Source organism: Euprymna scolopes, chromosome 32, assembly GCF_053919585.1.
Source record: "Euprymna scolopes isolate OS-2025 chromosome 32, ASM5391958v1, whole genome shotgun sequence".
Taxonomy (NCBI): Eukaryota; Metazoa; Mollusca; class Cephalopoda; order Sepiida; family Sepiolidae; genus Euprymna; species Euprymna scolopes.
The window spans coordinates 49,693,752-49,712,928 of record NC_136513.1 but is presented as its reverse complement, the minus strand read 5'-3'; the positions used below and the strand labels follow the sequence as shown (position 1 = coordinate 49,712,928).

The 19,177-nt window shown below is 36.6% G+C and overlaps 2 protein-coding genes across 7 annotated transcripts in view; both read left to right on the top strand.

Moving 5' to 3' along the window:
- LOC145256340 (UDP-glucuronosyltransferase 1A3-like) overlaps window positions 1-19,177 on the top strand; it is a 90,308-nt gene that overhangs the window by 67,379 nt on the left and 3,752 nt on the right. For 2 of the 5 annotated variants that reach the window (XM_080115121.1, XM_080115120.1), the window contains exon 2: window positions 11,538-11,664. The gene's annotated coding sequence lies outside the window, so the exon portion shown is untranslated. Of the gene's footprint in view, window positions 1-11,246; window positions 11,301-11,336; window positions 11,759-19,177 lie in introns of those variants that run through there. The other 3 variants (XM_080115118.1, XM_080115123.1, XM_080115122.1) reach the window with 3 other exon arrangements.
- LOC145256342 (UDP-glucuronosyltransferase 1A3-like) overlaps window positions 11,847-19,177 on the top strand; it is a 38,867-nt gene continuing 31,536 nt past the window's right edge. Inside the window, exon 1 of one of the 2 annotated variants that reach the window (XM_080115128.1) lies at window positions 11,847-11,883. The gene's annotated coding sequence lies outside the window, so the exon portion shown is untranslated. The remainder of the gene's footprint in view (window positions 11,884-19,177) is intronic. The other variant, XM_080115126.1, reaches the window with a different exon arrangement.

Genomic DNA, 19,177 nt, shown 5'->3' with positions numbered 1-19,177 from the left:
AGGAGGAAACTCTCCGATACTAATGCAATTTTTATTTTTGCATACTACCAGAGTGCCTCTTTTCGGAAAGCTGGTTTCCCCCTACATTAAAAACGACCTTGTGTCACACACAGCTTTCGTGGGAAAGCAATTATAATAATCTTCACAGGTATATGAATTCCATTGACTGGAAGGCGTTTTATGCTCGGACACAATCGAATAGGACTGTTGTGTAGCGTACATTTGTGATGAAGATCTCTTAGATGTCACCAACGGCAGTGCAGATAATGCATAAACAAATTAAAGACGGAAAGCAGAATGAGACCAATAACACCGGAAGAGACTGTAGAGCGAATGACACTATGATGACTCCTGATAAAACGTTTGCTAATAAACCTTACAAGATGCAGCTCGTTTAGTCCATGACGACAAATGACAAGATAACGCGTAAACGTTTCTGTATCAATATATAACAGAAACTTGAGAGAGACAAGTTTGAGGAAACCTCTTGTTTTCAGTAATAAGGTTATATTTCATATTGTAAAAGGACGCGGACGCGCGTCTGCCAATGCTGAGCTGTGTGCAAAGAAAAAGACTATAAAAACACGTTCAAGAGCACGTTAGGAACAGTGTTCAAGCGGACAGAGGTCAGAGAGAAGGAGCACGATCACGTTAGAGACATTGTTACGTCATAGCTGTAACGAAAAATCATGCGTGGCGCGAGAATGAGAAAGTCAATGTCAAAAAACAAAATAGAGTTATTTCTTGTCCTATGTTCCTTGCGACGTACTTTGCAAAAAACGTGATGGGCCTACGTGTGTAAACGTATGTAACCGTACAATACGAATAGCGAATTTGCTAGGCATAAAATCCACACTCAATAATAAACCACCGTCAATCAGAGTTGACCATGGATGTAGCATCGTTACCTTAGTGTTGCCGGCCGCTTATGGCTGAAGTGACCAATACAGGTTAGGGCAGACTATGTCGCAAAAGTGAAAAGCAATGTTTTGTCACTGAGCCGTTGGCAGTGATGTTCTCCTTTCACTGTGTCCGCTTATCAGTTTCTCTTCCCTTGCTTCTAGATGTTGGTGCATTTGGCGCGGAGAAAATTTCATGCAACGTTTGACCACATGAGAGATGCATTAACATCGGAAATCATCTTCATCTCTGAGAAACAACATGGACCATTTTTTTTCATTCGCAGGATGTTTATATGCACACATTTCAAAACTGATCATTGCACTTAAACAAGAAAACTTCCTTTTTTTCAACCGGAAGATGGATGAGGTTTGGCTAGTGGTTAGAATAATGTACTGTTGAAATGGTCACCAGCTTCATCTGGCATGACACCTGGTGACTTATTTGTCTGAAGGAAATGGTAATTTTTCTACAAACTTAGAGGTAATCAAAGAAAGAATCGCTACTGTTTTGTTGGAAGCTACTAAAACTCAATCGAATATAACTGTACGACTTTCATTTGTGATGTGGTTGAAATTTAACATGTGTGTGACCAATGCGTTCTTGGTATCGCTCGGTGTGTTGTGTCTATCTTAATAGTTATAGAAATTCTATTGATTGGAAAGCACACAATCAAACATGAGAACACGTAAACAATATTTTATTTTTAATTCACCCCAAACAAGGCACAGTCCCACTAAGTCGAAAGAGGCTATTATTTGGGACCAGATATTGGTTGGATATTATAGTAAGAGTTGGTCGGTGAGACGTCTGTCCATATTACACTTGAACTTCTGCATGTCAGCACAGTCAGGGAAGCAGTGAACCGGGAGGGATTTCCGCATTTTAGCAGTTTGAGGGAAGAAGATATTCAAATAGAAACTTTACGGCATCTAGGGGTCTCTACAGTGTAGAGGTGGAATTTTGCTTCCTGTCGGGTTTGTTGATAAGCAAAAGAAATTAGAAAGGGACGAGTTTAAGGAATAGCAAAGTCACTAGGTATAAAATTCATATTTGGCGCGAAGAAATCTTCACGTCACATTTGATCACGTGAGAGACACCAAAGTTGATATCTTCTGCGCCATCTCTAAGAAGTAACAATCCACGAACCGTTTTTATTTGGGACAAATGTAATCGTTGATATTTAGCTGCAGATGATCTCTGTTTATTGCAAGTTAACAAGAAGATTTACTTTTTTCGACCGAGTGCTCACTCGATAATAATCAGTGTCAGAGATGGATGAGGCATACAGCTGATGAGGATGGTGGCTATTTTCATCTGATATGACACCTGGTGATTTCTTTCTCTGAAAGAAATATCCATCTTTCTGTAACAGGGTATGGCGGCTATATGCAAATGCCAAGCCGTGTGCGAAGTGACGTCACCGTAAGGAAAAAGGACAAAACTATAAAGAGAACAATACTATAAAAAGAACGTGTGCAGAAACTGACGATGATGTTCAAGAGGATAGAGGTGAAAGAAGAGGACGCTCATGTTTTATTTGGGAAAGTACTCGGATATAAATATCGTTGTTACAAAAAATAGGAGTCGAGTTACTTGTCCTATGTTCCTTGCGACGTGCTCTGCTACAACGTGTTGAGTCCCGGGTGTCTACCTGTTAACACGCGTGTGTGAACGTGTGTACTATGTTACATTTCTGCAAAATTTGAAATAGTCAAGGGAAGAATCACAACTGCATTGAAGACTGTTACCCACTGCAACGTGTTTGGAGGAAGTAGATTACCGATTTGTGAGTCGTTTTTTAGGCGGGGGGAGGGCATTTGTGAAATTGATCATAGAATACATTTCACCATCTAAATTAGAGTAATAGATCGTTTTTTCTAGTTTTTTGATGGCGATCGATAATTTTGTATTATTTGGATTATTCGGACTACAATTCCTATCATGTTATACTGACAACGTTTCGGCCGATGTAACTTCCAAGATTCCCGATGGATTAAATAAAGGGTTCCATTCAAAATTTATGCAGATATCCGAGTTCTACAGAAAAATTCCCGAGTTCGACAAGATACGTCTAAAGAAGGTTGGGGGTTAAATCGACAGAAATGTTGCAAAGCCACTCAACACGAGACCAGTAGTCTTAATAATCCAAATAATACAAATCCTATGTTGTTCCATATTAATGATGTTTCGTTCTATTTGCCACAACTATCTAGATTCCATTCTACATACATTTGTAGAAACACGTTGTATTTATATATAGAAAAATGCATATTAGATTTAAAAAAAAAAGGTCAATTATTGTACGTGTAAATGTATAGGTACATAAGTATAATCTAACTTAAGTTATCGCATTATTAAGTAGAACAGTTTAAGAGATAATAGCGAACGTCTCTAAAGAAAGATAACATTTTATTATTATTATTATTATTATTATTATTATTATTATTATTATTATTATTATTATTATTATTATTACTATTATTATTAAAATATTAGCAACAGTCACGTGGATGGAATACGAAGCGGAGGAGGATATGCGACTTTCAATTCAACCTTAAAAGTCACTCGAATTATATTTCTACTTTAAAAAGTGATAGAGAACATAATATTAGAGATTTTGAGGTCAGTTAAACATATCCTTCTTCTTCTTCTTCTTCTTCTTCTTCTTCTTCTTATTATTATTATTATTATTATTATTATTATTATTTACTCACTAAACGTAATCACACAGGCCATTATCAAACAGAAATCTTTGAGGACAACTTGTGACGTTTTCTGGAGTGACAACAAGTCTCCTCAGATTTTCAGTACTCTCCACCTCTTTTGATAACCAATGCAGATAGATTTGCGTTATCATAACAGCCGCTTATCATTGATTTCTCGTTGGCGGCGACCATTGGTCTTCACTGGAATTTGGGTAGTAATAAGCCTCTCCAAGCTCCCAATCCTCTTTGCACTCATCTGGCGGAGGTCTGGCTAGTGCTTTCTCTCCTCGGTCATTCCATTCCTCTTGACCCTCCTCGCTTATTTGGTGTAGCGTCAGTTTTTGGTGACACATAAAAAAATCGGGAATGGGTAAAGGGTTAACTTCTAAATATACAGTTCCAGTTTCATAATTTCTATTGTGTTTTACATCTGTAATATTTTCTGCATTCCCAGTTTGTGCCTGTAGATCGCGTGTATTAGTCTCCGCATTCAAAGGTTTTCCTTATTATTCCATCGGGAATTACTGTTATCCGGTGTATCGTCCAGCCATCCCTCTGATTTCAATCTCTCCCATCCTCTTTTCAAAATTTGCTATTATTGGTGTTTTTCTGACTTTCTTCAGATTCCATATTCCTTCAAGCTCTCTGGCCAGTTCAATGTATTTTCTCCACTTCTCCGCCTCCTTGATCTTCACTCTGTGGTCTGCTGGAACAGCAAAATCTAAAAACTGACAGGTATTTTCTTTCTTGTTAACTAGTATGACATCCGGTCGTCTTGCTTGAATGGATTTATCCGTTTGTATATCCATGTCCTATAGGATTTTGTGATATTCATTTTCAAGTAACACTGCCAGTTTGTGCTTGTACTGTTTGTCTTTGTGTTCAAAATGCAGCTGTTTGCATAATTCCCAGTTTGATCGTGTCTATTCTTATATTCTTATATTCTTTTTAGGCTAGTTTACTGCATTCGCTTATTATGTAATTCATTGTTTTGTCTCTTTGTCCGAAGAGTCTGCATTTCTTGTATCTTGTCGGCCTTTGCTTTCATGTGATTGATTCTAATCGCGTTATCTTGTGTGGCTGTTAATAGGTATTCAGTTTTCCTGTTTAGGTTTCCTTTTCGTAATTATTATTTCGGTGTTCTTCATTATGTATTTTTCTAAATTCTTTTCTTGTGCTATTTACGCAGTCTTCTATACAAACCAGCCCTCTTTCTTCGTCTTTCCTTTTCACATAGAGTCGGTCGGTGTCATAGTTTGGGTATAGTGCATTGTCATTAGTTTCCTGGTCTTCTGGATGCGATTCCTTAGTTCTTCTTTGGTCCAACTTATAAAGTCCTGAGAATCTTACTAGTTACACTTTTCATGTGTTTATTCCTTTAATTAGGTTTCGACTATTTAGTTTAGTTTCGAGGATTTTTCTTGCTCTGAGGTGTTTATTTCCAATTTTCTTTTTCATTTCTGTTGATTTGATGATGTCTGCTTCCAGAATACCCGAGCATTTGTAGCTATTATGTTCATCTAGTCGCTTCATCTCATTTTAGTTGGGCATTATCATATCCTCCGTTGCTTCCAGTTTTCCCTTTCTCATGATCAGGAGCGCACATTTTTTCCATGCCAAATTCCATTCGGATATCCCGACTGAAGATTCTAATTGTGTTTATTAGCGTCTCTAATTCCTTCTTGGTTTTTGCAAACAACTTCAAGTCATTCATGTACATTAGGTGGTTCATTCTTTCATCTGTATTAGTGAACTTGTATTCGGTTTGGCATTTTCTTAGCATGTTGTTAAGAGGTATCGTGGCTATGATCATACCTCTTTGTATTTTAGCTTCTTCTCTTAATTTCTTCCACTCTTGGTTCTTTAAGGATGGGAGCTTTGTTTTTTCTTCGTTCATAAGTTACTTGACGTTTTCTACTTCACCTGCTTCATTCTCATTCTGGTGTTTCGTAGATCTCTTGTGTCTACATGTTGAAGGTCTTCACCCACTAGGAGATTTTACATAGACTATTTGCTGAAGAGTCCCGAACTTTCTCAGTGAGTTCTATTTATATTCCTGCACGTGACGTCATGTCCGACGTAACATCTGCTCCTTTTTATTCAGATTGCTTTCCTCATCCTCTGAACTGCTGCTAGCATATCTCCGGGGTTTTCTTATGTGGCGTCTTACTCGTCTGAGGGCGATCGGGAGATCCGTTTCTTCCATTTCTTCTTCATTGCTATTTCGCTCACGTTCCTTCTCCTGTCTTCTCAGGTTGTGACTTAAAGGGAAATCGTTATCCTTTAGTTGTTGACGAGTACTGTCTTTGTGGATTCTTTTCAGTTGCGATGTATATCTTAAGATTAGTTTGTCACCTTGCCTTATACTTGCGGACTCCCCTTTGCGTTGTTCTAGTATCCATGGTGTAGAGTGGTATACTGGAGTTAGCTTATTATATCTATTCTGTTTTAGGAGTACCATATCCCCGGGTTCGATGTTATACAGTTCAGCTTTATGTGTTTGATTTCTGCGATCCTTCAATTTTCCTTTTCCTTTTTTGTCTTTTTGCCGAGCTGTTCTCAAAGCCTGGCTTTCAGGCCTCTTTTGTAGTCCTGTTAGGTTGACCCCTATTCGATAATACATTAGAAACTCTCCCAGATATTTTCGCCAGTCTTTTTCTTCTGTATCATCGCATGATTAGCTTTCAACATGGTTCAAAAGAACCGCTCAATTTCCCCATTAGCTTGAGGATCATAAGGTGTTATCTTTCGGTGTTGGATACCCCATTCTTTATAGAATTGCTAAAATTCCGAGGTTATGAACTGGAACCCATTATCTGAAACAATGGTTGCTGGGATGCCATGTGTATAGAAACAGTTTTGGATTGTTGATACAATTATACTGGCCCTGGTAGATCTTGTAACAAACGCTTCAGGCCATCTTGAGCCTGCATCAACCGTTCCAATGACGTAATACCCCCTGGGAAAATGGCCAGATATATCAACAAGAACTTCCCAGGGGCCTTTCATTTCAGACATATGAACTGGACAGTAGTTCCTCTTAGGATCTAGGGTTGTGCACGGAATACATCAGCTTATGGTGGCCTCTATGTCCTTGTCTATATTAGGCCGCCATACTTTAGTTCTAAGCAGCGTTTTGTTTTCATTTTACCCAGGTATGTTTCATGTACCAACTTAAAGATTCGCTTCTGTAGGTTTTCGGGTTCGATGATTCTGCATAACTATGCCCCGTTTGGTCGTCAATTCATTCTTCACGTGCTTATATTTTCTGTTCCAGTCATCCTATTGTATGGCCTTTTTAACTTCTGTGATAGTTGGATCCCGTTGAGATTCATCCATTATTTCCAATAACGTAATAGATTTAGAGATGCTATTTGCCACAACAGTGTTGATAAACCCTTCAACAATCTCTTCTTCGAGCGAGACTGCCTTTTGATATTTAATTGGTTGCTGAAAGAGTATATCTGCCAGGTTATTCCTACCATTAATATGTTTTATGGTATAATCGTATTGTTGCAAGCATAGGATCCAGCTCAAAATTCCTGTGGAGGGATTACGCTTGGAATTAAAAATAGCTGTTAAGGCTTGATGGTCGGTCATTATAAGAAAATTTTCCCATAGAGATAAAAATAGAATTTTTCGCAAGTCCATACGATTGCTAGGACTTCTTTTTCTAGTTGGAAGTAACAGCGTCCGCCCTCCATTAGGGTTCTCGACACGTAGCTGATAGGGGTGAGTATGCCTTTCTTGTTTTGGCAGAGTATTGCTCCTAGTCCTATAGGACTGGCATCTACTAAGACTGATGTTTCGAGTTTGGGATCAAAATGCATGAGCGTTTTGCTTTGGATTATGATAGTCTTAAGCTTAAGGAAGCAAGATTTTTCTTCCTTTGTCCATCGCCATTTCGTGTTTGCCCGCGCCAACCTTTTTAATGGTTCACTAAGTGTCGCCAGTCGGGAAATAAACTTTCTGAGGAAATTTATTACTCAAAAAGCTTCATATATCCTGAGCATTTTCAGGTTAAAAAAAAAAAATTATTACTTTTAGAGTCAGTTTGTTTGATCTCAGTGTTGGACACGATAAGCCCATGGAACTCAATTTCTTCACTATGGAATATGCTCTTGTGCTGTGCAATTGTAAGGTTGTTTTCTATCAATGTCTGCAACACCATATTTAGGGTCTTGCTATGTTCCTTTGCGTCTACGCCCCAGATTAGAATGTTATCTATGACCTTCACCTTCACCGAGGTGCACGACTTATATGATCTTCACCGAGGTGCGCGACGACTTGACACACACAAAAAAACAGCCTCTTAATCACCTGCTAACGCACGCGTCACTGTAACGTCCAACAACAACAACAACAACAACAACAACAACAACAACAACCTTCTCACTCGACCTGTCTTTTATACCACTATCTCAATCCCTCCTCTTGTGCATGCGCCCGTAGATTCCTGACAACCTCGAGACTTCCGCTTATAAAAACCCAAGTTTTGTTGTCGCGCATGCCTATACAAGGCACAAACACGTGGGCGTTTGTTTTGTTGGTAAGTACTACATTATCAGCCCCATTACAGCAGTTTCGGATTTTCTGGAGTATTTTTTTAAGTAATCGCTGCCCTTCTTCGGCTGCAGATGTAATGCCCATAACCAGCACCTTGTACCTGTAGATCCCGGATTTGCATGAAAAGGTAGTGATGTCCCTAGACTCTGGATCCAATTCTATTTGGTGATAGTAGGAGTTTAGATCGATATTTGAGAAAATGTTTGCGTTGCCGATTTCACTCAGTAGCTGTCAACTGTTGGTATTTGATAGCGAGTGTGTTTTACTGCTTTGTTTATCAAGCTTAGGTCAGCACATATAATTTCAAAGTTTGGTTTTGGCACTGCTACTAATGGTGAGACTCACGGAGTGGGTCCTTCCACTCGTTCAATATTATTCTCTAACATTTCCCTGATTTTTCCCTCTACTGTTGGATATGAAATGGTGTCCGTCTTGGTGGTTGTGTTACCGGTGTAACGTTATCATCTATTCTAATTTTTAGTTGGAATTTTTTCATTTTTCCTAATCCTTCTAGTGAGGCTGTTCGAGAATTTCTTTTGTTTATTTTAGGATATTTTTTTTAGTAATTACTTTCACCTGTGGGTGCTTGATTTTAGGATATTTTTTTTTTAATTACTTTCACCTGTGGGTGCTTGATTTTAGGATATTTTTTTAGTAATTACTTTCACCTGTGGGTGCTTGATTTTAGGATATTTTTTTAGTAATTACTTTCACCTGTGGGTGCTTGATTTTAGGATTTTTTTTTTAGTAATTACTTTCACCTGTGGGTGCTTGATTTTAGGATTTTTTTTTTTTTAGTAATTACTTTCACCTGTGGGTGCTTGATTTTAGGATATTTTTTTAGTAATTACTTTCACCTGTGGGATGCTAATAAACCCTAGTTCGATGTTAGCTCGTTTGCTTAATATGTTACCCCCTTGGTATGCCTTTGCAATGAATACTTTGCGGGCTATTCTTTTAGGACCATTTGTTAGCGTTGCAAAAAATTCTCCCTTTAGTGGTATTGGAATATTCCCATAGGCTTTTGATGTACAACTTGTTTCTTTTATGTTTTACTATTGATGAGTTTGATGTCTGCTCCAGAATCTATCAATATTTTGATTGGTACGTCGTCGATGTGGACGATTTCGCTCCCTGTTGAACTAATGGGTTCTACCTGAAAAATTCACGCCTGGCTGTCTGGTTTCCGTTTCGTTGATACGGGTTGGACGTAGTTGTGTCCGTCTGACATGTTTGCTTTTCCTTTACTTTTGTTTTTTGTCTTCAAGCATGTTTTTTCTTTAAGTGATTCATTACTCCACAGTAATTATGTTTCTTCCCAAACGCTGGGCATTTGACCGTGTATGTGGTCTGGGCCGTTACAACCGTAGCATTTTGTGACTGATTTTAAAGCGTTGCTGTTGTCGCTGGGTTGTTTTCTATACCCACTGTTAAGTTGCTGCTGCTCTTGTTGTTCGTAGTTGGTTTTAATTTGGTGAATATCCGACTGCCCCCTTTCATTCCCTTCCATATGCTCAGCCTGCATTTCAGTGAGCTCAAATATAAATTCTTTTTGAAGTGCTTCCTCTACGGTTAAATCTGTTTCTTTCAAATACGCACGACGTAATTTGTTTGAGGTGCATTTTTCTATTAACTAGTCCACTATAGCCTTGTCCAGGTTGTATTCGCCGAAATCGCATTTTGCTCCTTGTATGCGTAGACGGGTGACGTAGTCGTGTGTTGACTCCCTGTTTTCTTGACGAAGCATCCGGAATTTATGATGCTTCGTCCAGGGCTTTCTTTATTGCTTAGTATGTTGGCCTGGGGGTATCCCTGGTGTTAAGACTTGAACGATGTCTTTTAGTTTCTTTCCTCCGTAAAATCGAAAGAGTGATAGTTGTCATTTATCATCTGTTATTTCGAACGCTGTGAATGAGTCTTCGATGTGTTCACTCCATTCTCTCCGTGCTTGCTCGTGGTTGGAGTCTTCACAGTTTATGAGGTTCTATTGTTGGCATGGAGAGAGCCATTTTCTGAAATAATTATTCTTTCGTTATTTTCGGCTTTTAAATTTTCTGTTGCGTTCCTATTAACTTCGAGCAATTTCTTTTTCTTGCTTTTTATTTTACTCCACACCTCTTTCGATAATATTTGTAAATTAATTTGCGTTATCGCAACACTACTTTACCATTGATTTCTCGTTGGCAGAGACCATTGATTTCTCGTTGGTAGAGACCATTAATTCTCACTGAAATTTGGGTAACAATAAGCCTCCTCAAGGTCCCATTCCTCTTCATACTCATCTAGTGGAGGTCTGGTAAGTGTTTCCTCTCCTCGGTTTTTCTATCCTCCTTGACCCTTCTATGTTATTTAGTGTGATATCTATTTATACCGTCACTTATTTAGGGGAGGGGACTTACAATTATACAGTTTCAGTTTTCTTGATTCCATGTGATTTTTTTTTGTATTATTTTTGTAGCAGTTTCTATATGCTCAGCTGGCGCCTATGATCCATGTGTAGTTTTTTCTGCATTCAAGAGTGTTTCATTAATATTTTAGCCATTTTCATTATTGTTATCCGTTGTATTTTTCAGCCATTTTTTTATCCCAATTTCTCCCATTCTATTTTCAAAATTTTTCAGAATTGTTCCTACTGCTCATTGTATTTGATGCCCGTATTATCCTTTACCTCTGTCTTCGTTGTCTTTTGTGTTCCCCCTTTTCCAATATTTATCCAACTTCGACAAACGACAAGTGAACCGGTCCCTTGCCAAATTACTTTACCGTACACGTTCCAACGCACACACTCTCTCATCAACAAAATTAAGATACGCTAATATACATGCACATATTCCGGCTTATCCTATTCATACACACATAAGCACACACGGCACCAGCCGTAATGAACATGTGCACCCATTTTCTACTTACATATAAAACACTTCTTTTTTTTTTAACCAAGTACCTTTGTTATATATTGCGACCCTATGCCAGTAAGTAGCGAATAAGTTAACTAGTGTGACTTTTGATGAATGCTACAGGTCAGGATAACCCAGATCTTTTTATCGTTTTATTCTGTTTAACATACGGGGAGCTGGTTGCGTTGCCCAGGACGTAACAACCATTTTAGAGACGTCCCCACGCCGCGTAAGCATGCTTTCCGTGAGTTGTAGTGGTGGTAGTGGTGATGTTGTTGTTGTTGGTGGTGGTGGCGGGGTGGTGGTGGTGATGGTGGTGGTTCTGCTGCCGTGCTGCTTACAGCTCGGCTATTACATAACTTTTATGCTAACTATTTTTAATGTCTCATACGTTGTGGTACTGTAATGTAGTTTTTCTAGTAACAAATCTATTAAAAATACAAGATAGAATATTTATTTTTTTCAGTTAAATGCAAGTATCAAAACAGACGCAAGCGGGAAAGAGGAAGACCAATATTACGTTTTTTGGACAACTTGAGAATAATAGCGTCATTATAAAAGGAATGCGAGAAACAAATACTTAAGTTTTTGAGGTTAGTCGATTTTTTTCCCTCTTTTTTCTTTCTTCTTAATGTTTCATATTTCTACTATAAAGTTGACAGAGAAAATGATACTGAAGATTTTGAGGTCAGTTAAACATCTTCTTCTTCTTCTTCTTCTTCTTCTTCTTCTTCTTCTTCTTATTATTATTATTATTATTATTGGAAGCCTCCGTTTGATCTTAAAAGACAATGGATACATGGATACCTTCTGTAAGTGTAGCTGCTCATGTAATTATGATATTATTGGTATTATATTGATTTATTCATGTTCCATATTTATTTCATTTGTCTGGTATTATTATTATTATTATTATTATTATTATTATTATTATTATTACTACTACTACTACTACTACTACTATTATTATTATTATTATTATTATTATTATTATTATTTAAATCGTCCAGTGTCAACAAAACATCATCATCGCAAACATTAAATAATGAGAAACGAATTACCTCCCTTTGTAGTGGCTCTTTATCTGTTAAGAATTATTATAACCATTTCCTCTCCAAAAATCCAAAAAAAAAAAAATGGCTGCCTGTTTACAATTTCGAATTGGCTATTTTATTTTATAATATTAAAAAGTCATGCTGACTGCAAGTTTTTTTTTTATTATGGTTTCTTTTTAAAATTTAAAAAAAAATGTGCCCGTGAATTGATATCGGTTCCTTTATGATTTATATAAAAAATATTCAGAAAAAAAAAACAAACAAACAAACAAACAATGTGTTGTATGTTGAATTTTTATTTTAAAAAATGTAAATTTTTAAAATCAATTCTCTTTAGCTTTAAAAGGTTAAAAAAAAAAGAATTTGATAAACAATTGTTTTAAATTCATCGTTATTTGTTTTAATTTTCATTCGTCTTATTTATAATGCGTTTAAAAAATTTTCAACTCATGGAATTTGCACAGGTTCTGCTAGTAAATAGTATTATTGCCTCACAAGGAGCTTTAACACAGGTCATCAAAGGCCTCTCCTTGACAATAACTTATAGTGTTCCCTGGAAGCTGAGTAACAACAAGCCTCCCCAGGTTTCCATTACTCTCCACCTCTTTTGATAACATTTGCAAATGAATTTGCGTTATCGCAACAGCTGCTTACCATTGATTTCTCACTTGCAGCGGCCATTGGTCTCCAAACAATTTGAGTGACAATAAATTCTCCACGTGCTTGTCCAGTGGAGATCTGATCAGTACTCTCTCCTTGGTCTTTTCATCCTCCTTGACCCTTCTCGGCTATTTGGTATCACTCTTTTGGGGTAGGGATCTGATGATGGGGCAATAGGAGTGGGTAAGGGATAGAGAACATCAATATGTTCTTGGTTCCATGTAACGTTTCTTCATGTTTTGCCTCTGTAGCAGTTTGTCTGGCCCGCTCATGTGGCTCATGTGTTTGAGTCTCCGCATTCAAGGGTTTTCCTTAATATTTCAGCTGTTTTTCTTATTGTAATTCATTGTATCTTTCCAGCCATTTCTCTGATTCCAATTTCTCCCATTCTTTTTTCAAAACTTTTAAGAATTGTTCCTAGTGCTCCTACAATTATAGGTGTTATCCTAATTTTCTTCATCATCCATATCCGTTTATCTCTCTGGCAAGCTCTGTGTATTTGCTCTGTTTCTCCTTTTCTTTGATATTCAACCTGTGGTCAGCTGGAACAGCAAAGTCTACGAATTGACAGGACTTTCCTTTCTTGTTAATTATTACGACATTCGGTCTTCTTGCTTGGATGAGTTTGTCCGTTCATATGTCAATGTCCCATAGGATTTTGTGATTATTGTTGCAAGTACTGTTGCCGGTTTATGCTTGTACTATTTGTCTGTGCATTCGAGATGCAGTTATTTGCATAATTCCCAGGGTACTACCCTTCCCACTTGGTTGTGCCTGTTCTTATATTCCTTTTGGGCCAGTTTGCTGCATTTGCTTACCACATAGTTTATCGTTTCGCCTCTTTGTCCACAGAGTCTGCATTTGTTGTTTTCTTGTGTTTTATCAATCTTTGCTTTGATGTGATTGGTTCTTATTGTGTTATCCTGTGCTGCTCTGATTAGGGATTCAGTTTCTCAGTTTTCGTGTCCTTTTCACATCCATGTCCAAGTGTTTTCGTTATTCTCATCTTTTGTCATCCTTATGAATCTTCCGTGAAGTTGTTTCTCTCTCCATTTTTCTCATCTCATCTTTGTCTTAGTCTCTCTGTTTTCTGTTTTCTCATTTTTTTCAGTGTCTCTTGCTGCTACGATTATTCTTTCAGTGCTTTGTATTATGTATTTTTCTAGTTTTTTTTTTGTTTTGTCATTTACACGGTCTTCTATGCAAACTAATCATCTCCCGTCTTCTTTCTTTTTCACATAGAGTTGTTCAACATTGCCCTTTGGGTGTAGTGCATTATGCATGGTCATGAGTTCCCTGGTTTTCTGATCGAGTTGTCTCAATTTTTCTTTTGCCCACCCTATGAACGGTCCAGAATATCTTACTAGTAATACTGCCCATGTATCTATACCTTTTATTAGGTTTCTGCTATATAATTTGGTTCCCAAAAGTTTCCTTATTCTCCTGAAGTATTCTTTTCCAATTCTCTCTTTCATTTCTGTTGCTTCCAGAACTCCCAAGTATTTATAGTCGTCTTCTTCCCCTACTGCCCTCATTTCTGTTTGGTTGAGTAGTTCCATGCCTTCTGTTGTCTCCAGTTTTCTCTTTTTTATAATTAGTAGTGTGCATTTTTCCACACCAAACTCCATTTGGATGTCCTGGCTGAAGATCCTGTTAGCGTTTATTAGTGTCTCTAGTTTCTCTTTTGGTTCTTGCATGAGTTTCAGATCGTCCATGTACATTAGGTTGTTCATTTTTACCTCTGTATTAAAGAACTTGTATCCAGCTTAACACTTTCTCAGAATATTGTTCAGTGGCATCATGGCTATAATGGTGATAGTGAATCTCCTTGGAAGATACCTCTTTGTATGTTGATTTCTGTTATATGTTGTCCATCAGCTGTCAAGTCCAGCCTCCATATTCTCATTGCATTTTCAATAACGTTGATGATCCTGCTTGGTATTTTATACATTTTTAGGCATTCTATTATCCATGCTTGAGGGATTTTGTTGTACGCCTTTTTGTAGTCAATGACATCTCCTTAGTTCTAACACAATCTTTTACACTTTTCAATCCTCTCCCACCGTCTTTCCGTTTTTGAGACAGCCTCGCTACACTACTTCGAATGTGAAATATACCAAACATTGCTAAAACTTTACTTGTTTTGATATCCATGGCATGCAACTACTTGTCAGACCCTTCTAAAATTACCGCACTGTATCTCAAAACACTGACCGCCCATGCATTCACAGACCCCTCCCCCCCCCCAAAAAACGGGCCCCGTGTACACTTTATGTGATATCTCCATTATTTATTCACCGATTGCCCTTATTTTACAAGTCATGGCAGAATCAACGACCGTGACTACACCAAGACCCCAGTGGGAGCTGAGACAAAGAATACACTGTTAAATTTTACTACAAGACAGGCTCGTTTAAGAAAACCCAGGACAGTTTCATGCGTCAGTTCGAATGTGAAAAGGCTCCATCCAAAAGCAGAATTCAGAACTGGGTGCACCACTTCGAGAAGTATGAGACCGTGGAGAACGTCAACGCTGCCAGAGAGAACCGTTGGAGGTCCTCAAAACCTTCAAGAGTGAGCTCCAGACCATCTATCCATCGCTCATGAGCAAGTTCTGGTTCCAGCAGGATGGAGCAAGTTCTCACACCTCAAACCTGTCCCGAGATTGGCTGAAAGAGAACTTCGAAGGCCGAGTGATCAGTCTCAAAACTGATTTTGAGTGGGCACCCCATAGCCCGGACCTAAGCCCCCCAGATTTTTTTCTTTGGGGCTATCTTAAGGACAGAGTCTATGCAGGGAAACCCAGAACCATCACAGAACTCAAGGAAGCCATCAGGGAGGAGATGAGAGCCATTACCAATTCAGTCTGTAAGAACGTCATGGACAACTTCGTGTTGCGCCTCAAGAAATGCACGGAGCTAAATGGAGGTCATCTAGAACATATGCTGTAGAACGGAGAAAAAAAGGCCAAAGACCCTAGTGTTTTTATGTGATGTTTTGAATATAATAAACTAGTTATGACCAAAGTTTCATTTCATTCGGACAAAACACTAAGAAACGGGGCCAAATTAGAGTTGGGGCCTGTTTTTTTTGGTCACCCTGTACTACTACTACTACTACTACTACTACTACTAATAATAATAATAATAATAATAATAATAATAATAATTGTCACTCAGCTTCCAGAGAACACCACAGGTTTCCAATCAGATCGTTTGTTGACTTGTACGAAAGCTCCATGTGAGCCAATAATAATTATGATAGAGTAGTAATATAATATTAATAATAATAATAATAATAATAATAATAATAATAATAATAATAATAATAATAATAATAATTGTTGTTGTTGTTGTTGTATTCGGCAAAGTGAAAATTAAGGGGGATCTCCCAGGGTGATAGTCTTTCCCCTCTGCTTTTTGGCATCAGCTTGATCGCGTTGAAATTTCTTTTGCGGAATGTAAAAGCAGGATAAATTCTTTCTTCTTCTTTTTAGGATTTTTTTATCTTTTTCTTTTTTTGGCATCCTTACTGTTCCTCTGGGAGGAGTCCACGTAATTATTATTATTATTATTATTATTATTATTATTATTATTATTATTATTATTATTATTGTTGTTGTTGTTATTATTATTGTTATTATTATTGTTGTTATTGTTATTATTGCTATTATTATTATTATTGTTATTATTATTATTATTATTATTATTTCTATGATTATTATTATTATTGATATAATTTATATATATATTATTGAAATATAATTATTGTTATTATTTTTATTATTATTGTTATTATTATTATTATTGCTATTATTATTGTTATTATTATTGTTGTTATTATTATTATTATTTTTATTGTTGTTGTTTTCATATTATTATTCATTATTATTATTCATTATTATTATTGTTATTATTATTGTTATTATTATTTTTTTTGTTATTATTTTATTATTATTGTTATTATTATTGTTATTATTATTATTATTATTGTTATTATTATTATTATTATTATTATTATTTATTATTATTATTATTGCTATTATTATTGTTGTTATTATTGTTGTTATTATTGTTGTTATTATTGTTATTATTTTTATTATTTATTATTATTATTATTATTATTATTATTATTATTGCTATTATTATTGTTGTTATTATTGTCATTATTATTGTTATTATTATTGTTATTATTGCTATTATTATTGTTATTATTATTGTTATTATTATTGTTATTATTGTTATTATTGTTATTATTATTGTTATTATTATTATTATTATTATTATTTATTATTATTATTATTATTGCTATTATTATTGTTGTTATTATTGTTATTATTATTATTTTTGTAATGAGAATGATGCCACTGAGCATCCTCTTGAAGAGAGAAAACTGAGGTATAACTTTGAATCTGGTGGCAGACGCCTCAACCATCTATTGTTTATGGATGATTTAAAAATATTCGGTAGAAATGAAAACGAAATGGAGAGACTGGTAGAACTTGTGTTGACATACTCAGAAGACATTGGGATGGAGTTTGGGATTAGTAAATGTGCGGTGCTGGTGATGAAAAGAGAAGTAAAGGTCCATTCGAATGGAATAGTGCTGCCAAATGAAGAAATCATGAAAGAAATAGAATATACAGGGTATAAGTATTTAGGAGTGCTGGGGGGTGTAGGCATCATGAATAGAGAAATGAAGGAAAATGTCAGGAAGGAGTATCTTAGAAGAGTGAAACTAATTGCAAAGTCGAAACTGTATGGAGGAAACCTAATGAAAGCAGTGAATGCATGGATAATCAGTGTTTTGAGATACAGTGCGGGAATTTTAGAATGGTCTGACAAGGATTTGCATGCCATGGATATTAAAACAAGAAAGGTTTTAGCAATGTTTGGTATATTTCACATTCGAAGTAGTGTAGCAAGGCTGTATCAAAAACGGAAAGACGGTGGGAGAGGATTGAAAAGTGTAAAAGATTGTGTTAGAACAAGGAGATGTCATTGAAGGAGCATGTGGTTAGGAATGAGGAGTGAATGCTTAAGGTTGTGACCAATGAAGTGGAGGTATGTGAGACCAAGGCTGATTATGTGAAACGTATGGATAGAGAAAGGGCAGAGGAACTGGTAAGGAAGAAAATACATGGAAGGTTCTTCCAGGATATAGCATAAGTGGCTGATGAAAGATCATGGCAATAGTTTAGAGCTGGGTATCTGGCTAAGAGTACTGAAACTTTTGTTTGTGCAGCACAAGAGTAGGCATTAGGAACACGATTGTTCAAAAAAGTGGTTCTAGGAGAGGAAGTTGCTGCAGAATGCCGGATTTGTGGTAAGACCTTGGAGTCAATTCCGCACCTTGCAGCAGGGTGTAGTGGACTGGCACAGAGGGAGTACCACAAAAGATACGATCGCATGAGACTCCGGATATATTGGGAGGTGTGTAAGAGGGTTAGGGTGAAGTGTGCTTGAAAATGGTTTGAGGAGGTGTCTGATGAAGTGAGAACAAGTGAGGATGGCAAGGTAGAGGTATGGTGGGACAAAAGTGTCATAACGACCAAGCAATTGGAACATAATCATCCGGATTTGATCGTCATTGACAAAGTCTCAAAAAACCGGCAGATTGTAGACTTTTCAGTACCCTGGGACAGGAATGTGGGAGAGAAGGAGAATGAGAAGTGAAGCAATTATGCTTCATTGGCCTTGGAGATAAGGCATATACACGGGGTTAAAACACAAATAATCCCGGTCGTAGTTGGTACACTAGGAGTAGTATCAAGTCGTCTGGAAGGACAATTGAAAAAACTACAAATCTCTGATGTTTTAGGCGGCTTTCAAACCTCTGCAATTGTAAAGCTCCTGGTTTGAAGCTGGGATTGAGGGAAATCCTCTGGAAATGAATCCCATCTCTTTCCAAGGAGACGTTGATAAACGAAATCAGAATTATTTTTGTTGTTATTATTATTATTATTATTATCATTATCATTATCATTATTATTATTATTCACTCACTAGTAGTTTTAAGACCATCATCATCAATGTTATTATTATTTTATCATCAGTGATTACTCTCAACATATCTCCCCATGTTTCCAATGCTATGAAACTTTCTCGATAACCAACACAGATGGTTTCACGTTATCGCAACAGTCGGTTTCCATTAATTTAGTTTTATTTCTTTCTTCTCTGCTCTCCATCTTGTTCATTTTTATTTTGTTTCCAGCTGTTTTTTTTCCTCCGGTTTTCTTTTCATGTAGAGTTGATCAGCATTTTATTATTATTATTATTATTATTATTATTATTATTATTATTATTATTATTATTATTATTATTATCATTATCATTATTATCATTATCATTATCATCATTATCATTATCATTATCATTATAGTACCACC